At 42.0% G+C, this 17205-nt stretch overlaps 1 protein-coding gene across 3 annotated transcripts in view; it reads right to left on the reverse strand.

The window, feature by feature from the left end:
• The window catches only part of MARCHF3 (membrane associated ring-CH-type finger 3), a 108220-nt gene that overhangs the window by 56959 nt on the left and 34056 nt on the right, over window positions 1-17205 (reverse strand). Inside the window, exon 2 of one of the 3 annotated variants that reach the window (XM_045022205.1) lies at window positions 11091-11187. The exons of the other annotated variants lie outside the window; for them this stretch is intronic. The gene's annotated coding sequence lies outside the window, so the exon portion shown is untranslated. The remainder of the gene's footprint in view (window positions 1-11090; window positions 11188-17205) is intronic. 3 annotated transcript variants of the gene reach the window in all.

Below are 17205 nucleotides of genomic sequence, written 5' to 3' on the forward strand. Positions count from 1 at the left end.
GCTATAGAAAAAGAATGACGTAGACAGCAGTATTCTGTTTAAGAATGTTTAACTCGGTAATTTTAGAAACAGGACTCTAGAAGACAGTTCTCCAGACAGCTCCATCTGCACCTGGATTATTTATTTTGCTATACTGAGATAAGAGCTCTAAGTGGTACAGTTCCTAAAAGCTACTTTAATGGTCACAACATCCAAGGGGACAGTGGCACTTTAATATTATGTTGGTGTGAAAACAATATGACAACTCTGAATACTGGGAGCCTTACGATGTGCCATGTACACTTACTAAATCTGGACATAAACACTAAGGCCTGGTCTACACTAGAAATTTAGGTGGTTTAACTTCGTTGGTTAGGGGCATGAAAAATCCACAGTACGAGTGATGATGATGATAAGCTCATCTAAGTTCCCATGTAGACAGTGCTAGGTTGATGAAAGAATTTGTCCACCAACCTAATTATACCTCTTGGGAAGGTGGATTACCTACACCAATGGGAGAACCCCTCCTGTTAGCATACACAGTGTCTACACTGAGGGGCTATTGTGGTGCAGCTGTGCTGCTGTAGCATTTTAAGTGTAGACACGCCCAAACTATTTCTACCGTTATTTCACGACATTTTGTAGATAATTTGATCCTTTCATGAAGAGCCTAAGGCTGATAAATAAACAACACTGATCTTGTGCCACTGTTGTGATTTAAAAACAAAAACAAAAAAACAAAAAACTTCAGAAAACCAATACCTTCCCCTGAGCTACTTATGAGAGCAGCGATCTTCCAGTTTTCAGCTAACCAGGGCTTCTAGTGCAGCAATGGGAAAACACTGCTCTCCAATATCTTAACGTGACAAAGATAGGATATACTCATTTTGTTTGTCACTATTGGCAAACCCACCACTAAACTACAAAACCCATAATCTTTATCTGTCAATTGTAGCTGCTAGTGCAACATTATGAATGAGGAAGAATACTTAATCCTTACACTGTGGCTTACTTTTTCAAAGCATGGTACCAACATTAATAGTAACAGAATGAAATTATGGGCCAGGTCCCGATGTAAATCGATGTAGCTTTATTGACTTCAGTGGAGCTACACAGACTTACATTAACTGGAGACCTGGCCCTAAACATGTATCTTCTGATTAAAGTAAGATTAACATTTCAAAGACGACTCATAATTAAGCCAAGGCAAAGTGAACTTTCTCACTGGGCTAATGCTCTGCTGAAATGATACAGGCTATTGCAGCTGTGACCTCATCCTCTCATTTGTCTCTCCAGAGGTAAGCATTCAACTAGACTTGGAATTAGGGCACTAGAGATCTGTTTTGATGATGAAGAAAGAAAAATGTATCTTGCATTTTAAGTGAAAACTAAACTGAAGCTTCTGTGTTAACGCGCCTTCCCCCACTTTGCTAACGACAATTTAGAGGAAGAGTTTCAGCATGTTCACTCTCATAACTGATGAACATTGATGATCTTCACTCAGGCTTTGTTCAAAGGTTCTCCAAATACAAGGTTCTCCATGTCTGAGTGTGCAACTTTACACCCCAAATGAGAGATGCCAAAACTCAATCACACATCTGTTTTTAAGAATCCTACTACAGGTATACTGGATTTTTTTTTTTTAAATATCAGTACAAAGGACAAACAACTGCAGTTACTATTAAAAATAAAAAAGCCCTGCATCTATCATCACTGCTAGTATCCCAGTCTTGTCTGTGCCCAGACCTTATCCCTGGCAGCTGTTTCTCTCCTCCCTCCCACCTCAATCATGAGTTCCTGCAGCACTGCCCATCAAGGCATGTGATTCTTTATTGCCAAAGCACTAGCTGTAAATATTGCCCCTCCACAGGAGCCTGTCTGGAGGAAATGCTGAAGACAGCCATAACAAGAGCAGCAGCTATCACTCAATGCTGCATCCTGATCACAATATAAAGTGTAAAATGCAGGATATAATCCCATCACAAGTGTGATATGGTGATTTTCCCCTTTATTTATTTATAAACTGCCAACAGGAGAATATTTTGTTTGAATTGTTTGTAATATAAAACCAGCTTTTTCACTGCAATAACTTCAAGTACTTTGTTTTCATTTAATAATAAATACCTTGGGCGATTAAGGTCTCAAGGCAATTGCTTGAGTCCTCTGGCCCACCCTAGGTGGGGCTTGCATGTCAGTAGGCACAAATTTGTGTCACTGCTGATGACAAAACAAAAAACAAAAAACCCAACAATCAAACAAAAACGCACCAGCCACTTTCACTTGTTTTTTCCAATCACAGTATTTCCATGCAGACCACACTTGCAATATTTATTTTATGGATTTATTTCCTATTAAGTATACCTATCGCAGTTGTTCTGAAGTGTGAGCAGCATTACACATTACAACAGAATGCAGGCAAAGGCAACAGTCATATGTATCAAAAGGGATCCTCCCCCTCCCACCCCCATGGGAGGAATTTCTCTGTGTTGCTGCTTTCTCCAGCATCAAGCATTTAAAGGCTGGGTCCAACAGCTCCAGTGGCCATTGTAACAGATATGGTAAATTCCTGCAACCCCACCGGGAGATCTTACTGTGTTAAATTTATGTATCACTGTGGGCCATGGATTATATGTAATCCCATGGGGATGGTGACCATAGCTCCTCCAGGAACTATGAACAGTGAGGGGAGTGATCAGGCAAATTCTCTCTGACTAACACCTCTGGAGAAGGACCACCACACAGAGAGGCTCGCATATACCAGTTCAAACTGGATTTTCCAGAGACCAACAGACAAAGAAAAGGACTCAACTCAGATAAATAGCATGGGTTTTAAATGACTTGGGGCCTGCTTTCTGATCCAGCAAATGGACAGGACTATCTGTCAAAGGGAGGCCCCAATCCTCCCTGGGAAGGATTTTGGCTGCTTAGGTCCCATAAGACTGGTGGAAGCTTTTAGCATGCATCTAGGAACTTTTATTGTTTTAAATACATTTTCTCTGTCATGCTTTTACCTTAAGAATAAATGTGCTTGTTTCTAAGGTAGTAACTTGTGACTGCTGGCAATTACAGCTATTTATAGCCTTTGGTGAGAAAACAGAGCAGATGCTGTTTAGGCAGTCTGACTTGCTGGGGTTATTTCAGTGTAGCCAGGGAACTGTAACACCTGGAAAAACTCTGGTCATGAGGGAAAGAGACTCGTGTCTCTAACCAAGAAAGGTGATGGCTGAGGAGCTGGGAACCAAAAGGAAGTGCCCTCTAAGGACCACAGAGGAATACAGATACAGTTGCCTGGAACTGTGACAGCCATCTCTGCCCTTCCCTCTCTCAGGAAGTCGGAGGGAGCGAGGAAGACGACTGCTCTTTGCTGCTGCTATTTTCCTAAACTGTCCCTTTCTAAAAGCTAGGCTTAGAATTAACACTTGATTATTGAGCTCTATAAGGCCCTTCAGGCATCCATCCCAACCTGTAGGGATTAATCAATTGGCCTAGCCCATTTCCCTAATCTCCTGGCAATTGCCAACCCTGTACGGATTGCTCGTAGGCCTATCTCACGTTCTCCCAACCCAAAATCCTGTTGTACTGAATGTGTCAACTTTTAGACTAATATTTGTAGCCAAGACGGTTAGGAAAAAACTGTTCTGCTCTCAGAATCCAGCAGTACAGCGGAACAACAAAATCCGGATGCAGGTACTCAAAATGTCCAGGATTTCCTCACCTGATAGGCATTGGAAGATACAGTACAAAGAGATCCATTCCCCTGCAGGGATCAAATAATGGGCACTTTCTGCCTGCTCCTTTTATTTCACATGTGCCTATTTCTCTAATGGTCAGTCATCTGAGACTCTCACTCCCACAGATCAGTGAAACAGCAGTCCGGAGAGAAAGAAACATCTTTCATGAGCTGATCTCAGCCAAGGTGCCTGACTTGTGACACTGTGTAATGGTTAGATGACTCCAACAGTACTGTATTGGCACAGTTCACTCCTGCGGGCTACTTGGTAGATCACAAGCACAAAGAGAGTGAAGAGAAGTGGACTGGTCACGATGTTTGCCTCAGATACAGAAGAGCCTGCACCTTGAAAATGAACTCTGTCAAATTCATTCATCTGATGTGCAGTTCCATAGACAGAATCAATGTGGGACTCCTAGTGTATGTAGGTTAGCTTCCTATCATTAAGGAGGTTGGGGTATTTTAAAATGTTCCCCCCCCCCCCACACACACCATTTTTAAAAATGTATTAAAAAAAATGAAAAATTCTGAATGAAAAAACATTTTTCCTTTTTTTCCCACACTTCTTCATTAGATGCAGATCTGGTAAAATAATATTTAACCTACCCAGACCGCCTTCATCCAATGTCAGATCCAAGTTCCTCCCAATGCAAGGGGCCCCATCCTATTTCACTGAAAAGATTACCAAATCCAAGATTGTCTCATCATCTGTGAGAGAACTGCACCTGAACAGAACATGGCAAGCATGCCACCCCCTTGACAGTTTGGCCCAATTTGGTCCAGTTTGGCCCTCAGAAAAAATCTGAGTGAAGTCTGTGCCACCCCATCTGAGGCTAAAGTGGTCATGGGGCCATCTTCAAAGCTCTTTGAGGGCATGGGAGTCATCCAGTCTGAGAGCAGAAACAGTGCCGTGTTTCTTAGCTGACCAATTACATAGGCCAACAGTGAGTTGGGGGAAATAGCTTGTGAACATTCCGTAAACTGAAATACGTTTGCAAAAGTAATTCATGGCATTATTTTGAAAAGTAACACAATGGTGAGAAGTTAGAGGAGGAAAGTGATATGTGGTACCAAGATAACTGCTAGTGTGGCTGACTTCTATTGTGTACATACCTCAGTAAGAGGCCTCCTTTTTGGTAGCAAAATTGGCGGATCCCTTAGCAGGGATCCGGAAATAATGGAGAAAGAAAAGGAAGCAAAGACAGAAACCTAGACATATACATTTCACAAGACAAATGTTCTTAAACCAAGTATTTTTTTGACTCTCCTTTGGTAATGTCAGTCATGATGATTAATCAGTACTAACTGCTGTTCAGAGATCAACTGATTTTTAATAATCACATTTTTATAATTAATATAAATTTTCTATAGTTAGTTTTTTTGGGTTTTTTTTTTCAAAACAAATGTGAGTGGTATAGGTGCTGGATCCAGGGGTGCTGCCACACCTCCTGGCTTGAAGTGGTTTCCACTATATTCAGGGTTTACAGTTTGGTTGAATGGCTCTCAGCACCCTCACTATGCAAATTGTTCCAGCACCCCTGGAGCTTGGGATCTTTGTGAAACAACCAGAATTACAATAACTTTTCAGTTCAAAGTTACTTCTTGAATAACATGCCCCCAAATAATTTCTGATTATTTTGTCCTTATCAGGTACAGTGTTAAAATGACAATTTACAAGTAATTAGAGGTCATGTTAACAAGTCTCTTCAATTACTGAATTCTGCTAACAAAAGCTCATAATTCCATTAAATGAAATTGAGTGGGGATTATCAACTTTGCTTTTCTCCCCCAAAGCAAAAGTCCCATTGATCCTGAGATACAGTACTCAGTTCAATGAGCTAACAATCATTCCAAAGAGTAAATGCCATTACATCTATGAAACCTATAATGCTATACATACATATCTGCTCTATTCCTGATGCTGAGTTAGCCTGACTAGATGTCTCCAGCAATTATTTCAAAGTAGCTTTCTGTGGTGTGTGTGTCACACCTTGTTGACACAGGAAAGATTTTTGGTAGAATAAAATGTGTAAATGTAACCTGATAAAGCTATAAAGGTATATCTCACCCTTCCGCCCATGTAGACATTAACTCTGGTACGAGTGGCTTCTTCCAGTTTAGTTTGTCATAAGAGAAAGGGTTAAAGCTAAACCAAAAAAGTCTCTTTTCCACTATAATAATGTTCTCAAGGGGAGAGAGGATTTAAAACTGATAACGATATTGGAATAATTGGTAAAACTCTCCACAGCCAAAAAAGTACATTTAGAATGTTTCTTTGTTAGGCCCTGATCATGCAGTGATCTCTGCACAGGTGCCCATACAGTGCTCATTGTAGGATCAGGGCCACAGTCACCAATTCATTTCAGCAAGTATTAAATTTTTTTTCTTTTCCATTCTAAAATGCCACTACTTCAGCAATGGTCAGGATCTGAAATGAACTATCAGCTGCAGTAGCTGCAAATCTCAATCTCATTAGAAAAGGCTGATGTTAGATGCAGACTTAACAGTGGCCTGGTCTACACTACGGGGTTAGGTTGAATTTAGCTGCATTAGGTCAATTTAAAAATGAACGTATCCACACAACCAATCCCATTCCGTCAACCTAAACAGCTCTTAATCGACTTATGTACTCCTTCCCTGGTGAGGGGAGTAGTGCTAAAATCGACTTTGTTGGGTCGAATTTGGGGTAGTTGGACGCAAATTGATGGTATTGGCCTCCGGGAGCTATCCCTGAGTGCTCCATTGTGACTGCTCTGGACAGCGCTTTGAACTCCAATGCACTAGCCAGGTACACAGGAAAAGCTCTTGGAACTTTTAAATTTCATTTCCTTTTTGGTCAGCATGGCAAACTCAGCAACACAGGTGACCATGCAGTCTCCCCAGAATCGTAGAGCGTAGAATGTTTCTACACTCCTGCTATCATCTCCATCCCTGAGATTATCGCAGATGAGAAGGCGAAAAAAACCCACTCGCGATGACATGTTTTCCAAGCTCATGCAGTCCTCCTGCACTGATAGGGCACAGCTTAATGCATGGAGGCATTCAGTGGCAGAGACCAGGAAAGAATTAAGTGAGCACGAAGAGTGGAGGCAGGACGCGATGCTGAGGCTAATGGGGGAGCAAACGGACATGATGTTGGAGCTGCAGGAAAGCCAACAAGAGCTCAGCCCCCTGCTGCATCCACTGCATAATCTCCTCATGTTCCATAGCCTCCTCACCCAGATGTCCAAGAATGTGTGTGCGGAAGGGGGGGCGGAGGGGAGGCTCCGGGCACCCAGCCACTCCACTCCAGAGGATGGCCCAAGCAACAGAAGGCTGTCATTCAAACAGTTTGATTTTTAGTGTGCCTACAATAAGCAATGTAGCCCTGTCCTTTCCTCCTCTCCCACCCCACCTGCACTACCCTGTCCGTTATCTCTTTTTTTTTTTTAAATGGTTTCAAAACAATTGTTACTTTATTTTGAAGGGGGGAGGATGGTTGGCTTATACGGAATTAAAATCAGCAAAGGGGATGGGTTTGCATCAAGGAGAAACACACAACTGTCACACTGAAGCCTGGCCAGTCATGAAACTGGTTTTCAAAGCCTCTCTGATGCGCAGCGTGCCTTGCTGTGCTCTTCTAATCGCTCTGGTATCTGGCTGCTCAAAATCAGACGCCAGGCGATTTGCCTCAATCTCCCACCCCACCATAAACGTCTCTCCCTTACTTTGACAGATATTATGGAGCACAGAGCAAGCACCAATAACAGTGGGAATGTTGGTTGCACTGAGGTCTGACCAACAGCGCCAGCGAGCTTTTAAACATCCAAAGGCACATTCTACCACCATTCTGTACTTGCTCAGCCTATAGTTGAACTGTTCTTTACTACTGTCCAGGCTTCATGAACGGATCCCCCGAGCTCATCGCTGTGGAGCAGGAGAGCAGAGCTGCAGCGGAAGCGGTGGATGACGATGGTTAGCAGTCCTACTGCACCATCTGCTGCGAAGGCAAGGAGCTGCTGCTGTGTAGCAATGCCAGCTGCTGCAGGTGCTTCTGTGTCAAATGCTTGGAGGTCTGGGTAGGGCAAGGTACCTCGGCCAAGGCAAAAGAGCAAGAGCCCTGTAGCTGTTACACGTGTCAACCACAGAAGTGCTATGGGGTGTTACAGCACCAACCAGACTGGAATGTACGGCTGCAAGACTTCTTCACCAGTGACAAAGGACAGGAATATGATGCACCTAAAATCTAAAAAGGCCCGCACATTTCCCAGCGCCACTACCCTTGATAACAGAACGTCAATGATTGCATTGGCTACTTGATCAGCCCCCACAGTAGACTTTCTCACAACAGCAGCAGTGACGGTGAGCTGAGCGGGCTCCATGCTTGCTGTGGTATGACGTCTGCCCGGGTAACCCAGGAAAAAAAAGGCGCAAAACGATTGTCTGCTGTTGCTCTCATGGAGGGAGGGACAACTGACAACATGTACCCAAAACCACCCGCGACAATGTTTTTGCACCATCAGGCATTGGGAGCTTAACCCAGAATTCTAATGGGCGGTGGAGACTGCGGGAACTCTGGGATAGCTACCCACAGAGCACCACTCCGTAAGTCAATGCTAGCCATGGCAGCGAGGAGGCACTCTGCTGACTTAATGCACTTAGTGTGGACATATGCAATCAACTGTATAAAATCGATTTCTAAAAATTGACTTCTATAAAATTGACCTAATTTCATAGTGTAGACACACCCAGTACGATATATGCAGAGTGGCATTTAATTAATCAAATTAATCAAAAAGGGGATTTTCTTACACGTCATCCCTATCACAATCTTTGAACAAATTACAGCATTGGTTGCATGCCTGTAATTTTCAGAAGTACTTTCCAACTGGCGTATGAGAGAGGATATTTGGTAGACAAATATCCTATCTAATTTTAGCTCTCTTGCTCTCTACTATATGTATGTGTCTGTTCAGATTTGGTCTGACTTTTGAAGAGATGCAATTGTTTATCAAGATAAGGTACATCATTAATTATATGTATATGTAGAGAGTTCACTATAAACAGGGGAGAAGAGTAGAAAGGGCACTGAACTTCTGAAATCAGAAGGGTTGGGTTCAGGGGCGGCTCTAGGAATTTCCCCGTCCCAAGCACGGCGGCACGCCGCAGGGGGGGGCGCTCTGGCGGTCGCCGGTCCCGCGGCTCCGGTGGACCTCCTGCAGACGTGCCTGCGGAGGGTCCGCTGGTCCCGCGGCTCCTGCGGGAGGTCCACCGGAGCCGCCTGCCACCCTCCCGGCGATCGGCAGAGCGCCCCCCGTGGCATGCCGCCCCAAGCAGGCGCTTGGCGTGCTGGGGTCTTGGAGCCGGCCCTGGTTGGGTTCTATTCCTAGATTTGTTACTCATCTTGTGTGACCCTGAGCAGCTCACTTCACTTTTATGCCTCTGTTTCTTCTTCCTCTGTCTATTTAGATTTCTTGCTCTGAAAGAGTTTATATTCTCAGTTTGGTGCCTCCTAAATGCTACTGTAATACAAATAATGAAGTAGCTGGGTTTTTAATGCATTTAATGGATGAGTTTTAGGATCAGCACATTTATTTTGTGCTGCTTTTACACATACGGTACTGAATTCTGCTACTGCTCTGGGATGGAACTTCGACTAAGGTAAATGGGAGTTCCATATGCAGACTCACTAGACATTTTCTTGCTATGCAGAAAAAATTACCATTTGTGTTCATTGGCTAACTGATGTAAATTAGCATCCTTTTAAAATCAGAAAATAGATAAGAGAAAGATGGAACCAAATTGTCTTGTGCTTCATTTCCCCAAACCCTGCTTAGAATTTCTCATAACTAAAATTGGAAGTGGAAGAAGCTAGGATTTTTGGTCACATTAAAGTGGCATGTACTTTGCTTCTGTTTTTGTTTTGGAGAAGATGGGTTACTGGAAAAGGCAGGATAGTGTCACCTTCAGCCTCCTCGACTTATTGCTATAATTTAGTCTTTCCCTTTGCAACTGGAGGAATCAGTTGATGGTTATCATGGAAGAGGCGATGGTGACTGGTCTGATCACTAGTTCTTGTTTTAACTTAGCCTTGTGATTCAAGTTGTTAAACTATTGTTGTGCCTTGAAAAATGTTAGTATTGCACATGTGGAAGTGCCTTCCGGTGGTTAGATCAGACTTGGCCCTGCCACCAAACCTGCTTTGTAACCTTCAGCTAGTCATTTAGCATCCCTGTACCTCAAGTTCTCCTTCTATAAGATGAGGGTGATAATACCTATTTCATGAGGAAGCTGCAAATCTAAACTAAATGGTTCACATTAATTTCTTGAAAACAAAAGTGTGAAGGACAGGGCAATAGCAGCATCAAGTCTTTTTCCCTGAAACTCCACAGGTCTGAGATTTTGCAGTTTTAGGGGATACATAGGTGGGGGATAGTGGTAACCACTCTCCACTAAACTGCTCTCTTCTACCAGTAGGGAAAAAGCCATGAAAATAACATTGTCATCATCTTGAGTGGTGCCTCTTGGTGTAAAACATTCCCTCAGCTGTGCACAGGCCCCTTCTGATGAGAGACCTGTGCTGTCATGGAAAGTTAGATATGAGAGAGAACTCATCCTCTGCCTTTCTGCTCCCACCACCTTCCCAGGCAACACTCTAACGCAGACAGTGTACACACCTCAAGTTCCCAGGGAATGCTCATGTCCTCCTATATCTGTGATAGCCTTTTGAGGCCATATTCTTGACCATGCTATATAAGGGAGGGAGGACTAATTTCCCCACTTGTTTCTGCAGTATACTAAATAGGAAATACTACCAGTTTATGGGCCCTACCACAGTTTTTCCCCCCATACAGGATATGATTTGGCCCTAATTCTAGGGGAAAAAAAACCCACACACTTTGGAGTCCTTGGATAAAAAATGCTACATAAATACAATGCATTCTGTTTGGCTATTCCAACACATGCTTGTGATTTGAGAGTGTAGATACAAGAATTAACTTATCGGAGTTACTTCTCCTACATTGCCTTCCTTTAGTACCTGGTGGGGAGTACTAGCTTTGCTCCCTTGTTGATAAGACTTGTAAGCTATTGTTATTATTATTAAGTGCTATTTATGTTTGGAGGTGAAATCTGTCAGTGGCTTAAGCCATCACTACAGTGTGATGCCCACTAGGCAGTTTTTCTTTTTTTTTTTTATTCTTACAACCTCCTTTTAAAAAAACAAAAATTAGCCGTATGTATGTATTTATCAGGAATCGTATTTGACCTGTTTACATATATCAGTATTTATTTATGCTTTTCCACAAAGGCTGCAATTAACAGAAGTACTATTTTTATTTTTTAAATAATTGCATCCCAAGACACGTTAGAATAAAAATACAATACGAAGTGCAAGACTTACATGATGCCGAAGTCTATTTCAAGTTGAAGGGAATCTGTTAGCTCAGCGCTACCTACTGCAGCTGGACTGACCCACCAGTACTGGACGTGAATAACACCTAAAAAACAACCACTTTTTAGAGCTCCCATGGTTGAGAAATCAACCAGTAGGGTGAGCGAGCAGAAACAAGACCCAGCAACAGGCAGTGAGATGCATTCAGCAGCAGAGAGTTTTTTATAAAACACACACCAAGAAAGGTAACATAAGCAAAAAGAGGAACAAACAGAAGTTTCCCAGCCTGGTGATCAATCTAGCACTCAGAAGGTAGGCAGGGACCTCCACCTTCCCCAAGTATACATCTCATCCGGTCTCTCCAAGCAGATCTTCTTATAGCCCTCCCCATGTGCACAGATGTTTGAGAGGGGGAAATGCAAGGTGCCAGGCATTTGTTCCACTCATTTAAAATAGTCTGAGCTGATATTATATTCTGACATTACTACTGTAAATGGTCATCGCTGGCTCAATGGCCAAAACTAAGGTTCTCATTCCCTCCTGCGCGTTCCGCCTCCCTTTTTTTCAATCCTCGTAGACACCCCCACCTTCTTCCCTGTCACTCAGGCTCATAATCTGGGTGTTGTTCGACTCTTTCCTTTCTGAGCAGTGAGACACAGTCTCAATCTTGCTGCTGCTTCATACTCCATGTCACTAAGATCAGCCTCTCCACCCACCCAACTTAAGTTTCCATCCAAGCCCTCATCACGTTGCATTTCAATAACTGCAACATCCTCCTCTCTGCACTTAAAAAAAATTTGCCCCACTTATACCCATTCAAAACTCTGCCACAATGATTTGCATTCCTGGCTCGTTGCTTCTACTGCATCACCCCTTCTTTGCATACCTCTACTCAGTCCCCCTTCTGTAATGTATCACACACAAACTATCTTAACTTTTATGACCCTTCTGTGGTTTATCCCCACCCTTATCTCTTACATGGTATTCAGACATCAACCCCTACATCCACTCTGCCAGTGATACCAGCCTTCATTGTCCATTCGCCAAAATTGTGCAGAAATGTTTGTGGGAATTTCCTATGCTGCTCATAAGGTTTAGATTCCTGTAAAAATGCACAAAATCACATTGTCTTCCTTCAGATCCCTCCTTACAATGCATTTCTGCCAGGATACCTAGAAAATGTCTACAAAGGGCATTTGGAGTAAAACCTCTGCTCCACTGAAGTCAATGGGAGGTGTGCCATTGATTTCCACAGGACCAGGATTTCACTGCCAGTGTTATGTGATCACTTATGGTGATCTGAATCAGCTCATTGTTATCTTTTGCTCCCCTGCTTATGTACTATAGTCTCTTGTCTCTAGTCTGCTTTAGATGGGAAAAGGAAGGGACTGTCTTGTTGTGTTATGTTTATATGGTACCTAGCACAACAGCCTTGGACACTCTACAAATACTAATAATTCTGAAATTAGAGTTTAAGCAACTAGCACCCAAGTTTATGTACTAGCTCTCAACTGGGTGAATCAAGTAAACTTTTTAGTATGGTAGCCTTGTTAGTCTGTATCAGTAAAAACAACGAGGAGTCCTTGTGGCACCAAGGACTCCTCGTTTTTGCCAGTAAACTTTGTTTGTCTTCATTTGGTTGTCATACTATTTTGTGTCAAAATATTTAAAACTTTTTAAAATCTGGTGTGCACATGTATTTACAATGTTGCAAAACTTATGAACCCCTTTTCAAGTTTACTTTAAATCTGTGAGCTAAACTCAAACTTTGCCACAGGTTGCATGTTCCAATCTTGAGGCAGATACTGCATTTTAAAAAAACCAAATCTGTATGGTGGGGGAGTGGCAGATTGCCTACCACGTCTCCCTAAAAGGTAAGGCCTGCAATAAGAATTCAGCTAACACTTTGGCTGATCATGTAAGAGACTAAATAAAATCCAGCTCTGTGTTCCCTTGCTGTACTGACTGCAATAATTTCAGTAGTACTTAAACAGCGAAGAGTGCTTTAGAGATGGTTAAAACCGATAGCAAACACTTGTTTTTAATCAGGAAAATAATCCGGTGCCTCTTAAAAACTAAAGAACACCAACCTGGGTATCCATCCACTATAGTGATAAACGCCTTCCAAGGAATGCTGAGTACCTTTAAAAAGAGTTGAAGTCAGTGCGCCCAATCCTGCTGTTGTTGACGTTAATGGGAGTTTTTACTTTCCTTTTTAAGGGGCAAATGTGGGGTAAGTAGGTGCTGAGAATGCTTGGCTCGTCCCAAGAAGCACTCAGCATTGCCAGAGGATGGGCTCATATTGCCTAAGAAGGATTAGTTAATTTTCTTTACTTCTACAGTGACTTCTGCATGGTGACTCCGCCATGATTATTGCACAGTAAGCAACACAACCCTGAGCGTTTCTGGAACCTTTGACAGAAGTTTGGACATTAGTTTTGGTGGCAATTATGTTCAAGAGTGGTGGGGAGAGTGACTTCAGGGATAAATTCCTACTGCCAGGTTAAAAATCTCAGCTGCATGGTCAACTTCAACTACGGCTCTTCCTATGGGTACTAAGATTACAGTAGAGAATTTTGCCCAGATTGTCTAAAAACCAGCACCAATTTGATCTCCATTAATGTGGAAACAGCACTTCCTCCTTGCCTCCCCCACACAAGCCGCAGTGGCTCACAAACAGCCTGGCATACAGGAAGTCAGCATTTACTACATCAGTATTTCTACATTTGATAACAATAAAAGGGAACTTTATCATTGCTTCAGACACACATCCGCATGAATAAAAAACTGCGTGTTCTCAAAATACAGTGGGGAACTAGTCATAGGGTTTCCTAGAAGCCTGACAAAGCTTACATTTAATAAAACAAAAGACAGACATAAAATTCTCCTTAATGGCCAATTCTTCAGCATCTAGGCCAACATTTCAAAAGGTGGATACCAAAAGCTAGGCATTTAAATACTTAACAAATGGCACAGTCATCAGAGGCGCTGAGTACCAACAGCACTCCTCTTTCATTGGACTGTGCAACTGCTTTTCCAAGGACTCTTCAAATAATTTGTTTCCTGAGAAATTAAAATGACAGTAACTGCTGTACATGTGCATCATTTCTAAGTTCTCAGCCAAAGATGTCTACATGAGACAGAATTACAAGATAAATCCCTTGGTGAGAATGTAACTGTATTGAAACAATCATGAAGGAGGAAGCCAAAGAGATTTGCCATAGACCTGACTTTACATGCTGACCCTTTGAGGAGCCTCCTAACTAGTTTGCCCAGGTAATCGCACTCTGGTAAAAAGAGGCTGCTGAAATAGAGGTTTACACTAGTGCAGTCAATGCAACAAAGATTCTCCACATTGAGACTTGGATCTCTCTTCTGGTCTGGTTCAGGTAAAGAAATCCCCCTTGGATGAGGGAGAGAGAGGACTTTTCTTGGAAAAGGCCAAGAGGTGACTTTATCAAGGTCTAAAGGTGCCTACACAGGAAGAAGCAATCTGATTTTAGTGGGCCCTTTAATCTAGCAAATAATGTCCTAACAAATCCGATGGCTGGAAGCTGAAGATAAAAATATGCAACTGATTTCTAATTTGAATTTTTCTAACAGTGAAGGTAGCTCACCCTTGGAACAGATTCCCAAGGGATGTGTTAGATTCTCTATCACTTGAAATTTTTAAATGACGATGAGATTGCTTTCTAAAAAGATCTGCTCTAGTTCAATCACAAGTTACTGGGCTTGAAATTGTTCATTTATGTAGCAGGGAAAAATAATTCCCTCCATTGCAGGAATTACTAGGTAAAATTCTATGGCCTCTTTTTTGCAGTCAGTCAAAATGCTGATCAGTGTAATTCCTTTTGGCTTAAAATATCTGAACTTTCCAGTGAAAACAAAACTTTGAGCGGACTTACCCAGCACATTTGGCACTAGAGTTCAGCACAGATTACTCACAACATGGAAAAGTGAAACATCATTTTCCAGAAAAATGTTTTGGTAAAGATGATCTGGAAAAATGTGTGAAAGAAACGGACTGTGAGGTCAGCAATTCAGAATCAAGATTTCAAATCTCAGTGCTGAATGTTTTATTGACTTGATCTAGTAACAGAATAGCAAATACAAGAAAAGGGTTTGTTACCCTAATCCTTTTTAAACTGATAAAATATTTAAAGACAAACCCTAGAGTTGGTGGTTTGCCTGGCTTGTTACCTGCTTAGTTATCTTTAGGATTTTATAACTGTATATACAAACACACAATACAAAATTAAAATCTGACCTTAAGGAAAACTGATATACAGCATGATGATTTTTTGTCCACGAATTATATAAAAAAAAGTTTCAATGCTAGAATTCAGAGTCCAACATTGTTCACTCAAATAAGAGAACATTAAAAATGTGTGTGTCTGTCAACATCTTTTTCAAACACATTCTGATTTACCAACAAAATCAGAGTAGTGCATAATATAGCGTTAGAGAGGACGGAGACTATAATACAAGAACACTCAAGCATCCAGGCTATATTGGGAACATCTCAGGAGAAGTGCTCCACCCTACTTACATAACAAAAATAAAAACCATTTGCATGCAGCTGTATTTGCTATAAATGGCTTCTTTGAAAAATATGCAGGTGATCTACTTTGCACTTTGCAGAGAATTAGATTTTGTTTGCAACATAGTTTGCGGAGAGCCACACTTGGATAAAGGCCCTTTGGGGCACTGCTTTTTTTTAAATCAGTGTGTTCCAAAGTGTATGGGCAAAGCGCTGAACAGTTAGACTTAATTTTGTGAAAAGCCAAAATACCAAATATCCAGTGGATTGTCTGAAAGGAAAAAAACAACAACCCTAAATGACTAGTAGAGGTGTGTGCGTGCGCGCACACACGTGGTTCCGTTTATATTAGAGCAGTGTGAAAACAAGGACCTGGTTACACAATTTTTTGCACACAATTTCTCCATTTTGCTTTGTGTGATTTCACACTCCTGATATTTCACTCTTCCATTTTAGGGCTGTGGATATCTTTCACCACTAAACATGTTTAAGTACAATTAGGTGCTGTTTGTACAACTCCAAGTTGAAGTGAAACAGCCATCTTTGACTTTTCTCTCTGAGAGGAGATAACACTCAACAGAGGAGCAGCAGTGGACTATCATCTGGTGAGAGGGAGAGAAGGAAGAAGACATCTGGTTTGGTTTGCTACATTCATCTGACCTTCTTGGGTGGATGGCAGGCCCCTCAGGAGTCTTTGGGGACGTATCTCCTCCACTCCTTCCACACAGGTCTGAGAAATGAGTCAAAGTGGCTGCTCTTGATCCTCCTCGACACATAGAATAGGCATCGAATATGGACTAGACTTAGCCTGTGTGGGCTCCTACAGAAATACCAGGTGACAAAAGACCATTCAAAATTGGAAAATGCACCTTGAAAAGCTGAATTTAAAATTGTTGCTGACATTCAAAAAACCAAAATGTTTCATGTCCAAATTGTTTTTTCTGTGAATTCAGTTTAATGTGTTTCTATACAAACTCCGTGAACTAAAAATCTAGGATAGCGAGGCTTTTTTCAGAACCTTGTGTGTATATATGTGACAAGCACAGTGCTTTAAAAAGGATTCCTTTGCTGCTGTACAGACTGGGAAAGTCAACGCTGTTTGTGATCCTAAGAGCATCCTTATGCTGGAATATAAGGGGCTCCCTAATATCTTAGTAATGACTTTCAGCTGGCCTGACCACTCAGTGCACCCCAACTCACTCCTGTTATAATCTGTATCTAAAAGGTGTCATGTAATGTGTCATTGGAAAACTAGTAACTCACTTGATCATTAGTATTTCTGCATGATGTATGTATGGTCAACCCACAAACAATTATGCAGATGTGCTGAAATTATAACTAATGTGTATTTTAGGTATGTCAGGGGAGTTGATAAACAGGCTTTCTCCACACAAAGGAAAAAGGCCAACACCTCAAACCATGTGTCACCAAATTCAAGTGGCTATTCATCTGTATTGGAGGTTGTAGGAAGAGATAAAAATCACCAGTGGGGGAGAAGACAGCATGGAGTCTAAACCAGGGCAGTCTGGCCTCCACACCCAGCAGGGAAAAGGAACTTCATCAGAGGATACATTTCAGAAGAAT

Source organism: Mauremys mutica, chromosome 6 (assembly GCF_020497125.1).
Source record: "Mauremys mutica isolate MM-2020 ecotype Southern chromosome 6, ASM2049712v1, whole genome shotgun sequence".
Lineage (NCBI taxonomy): Eukaryota > Metazoa > Chordata > Testudines > Geoemydidae > Mauremys > Mauremys mutica.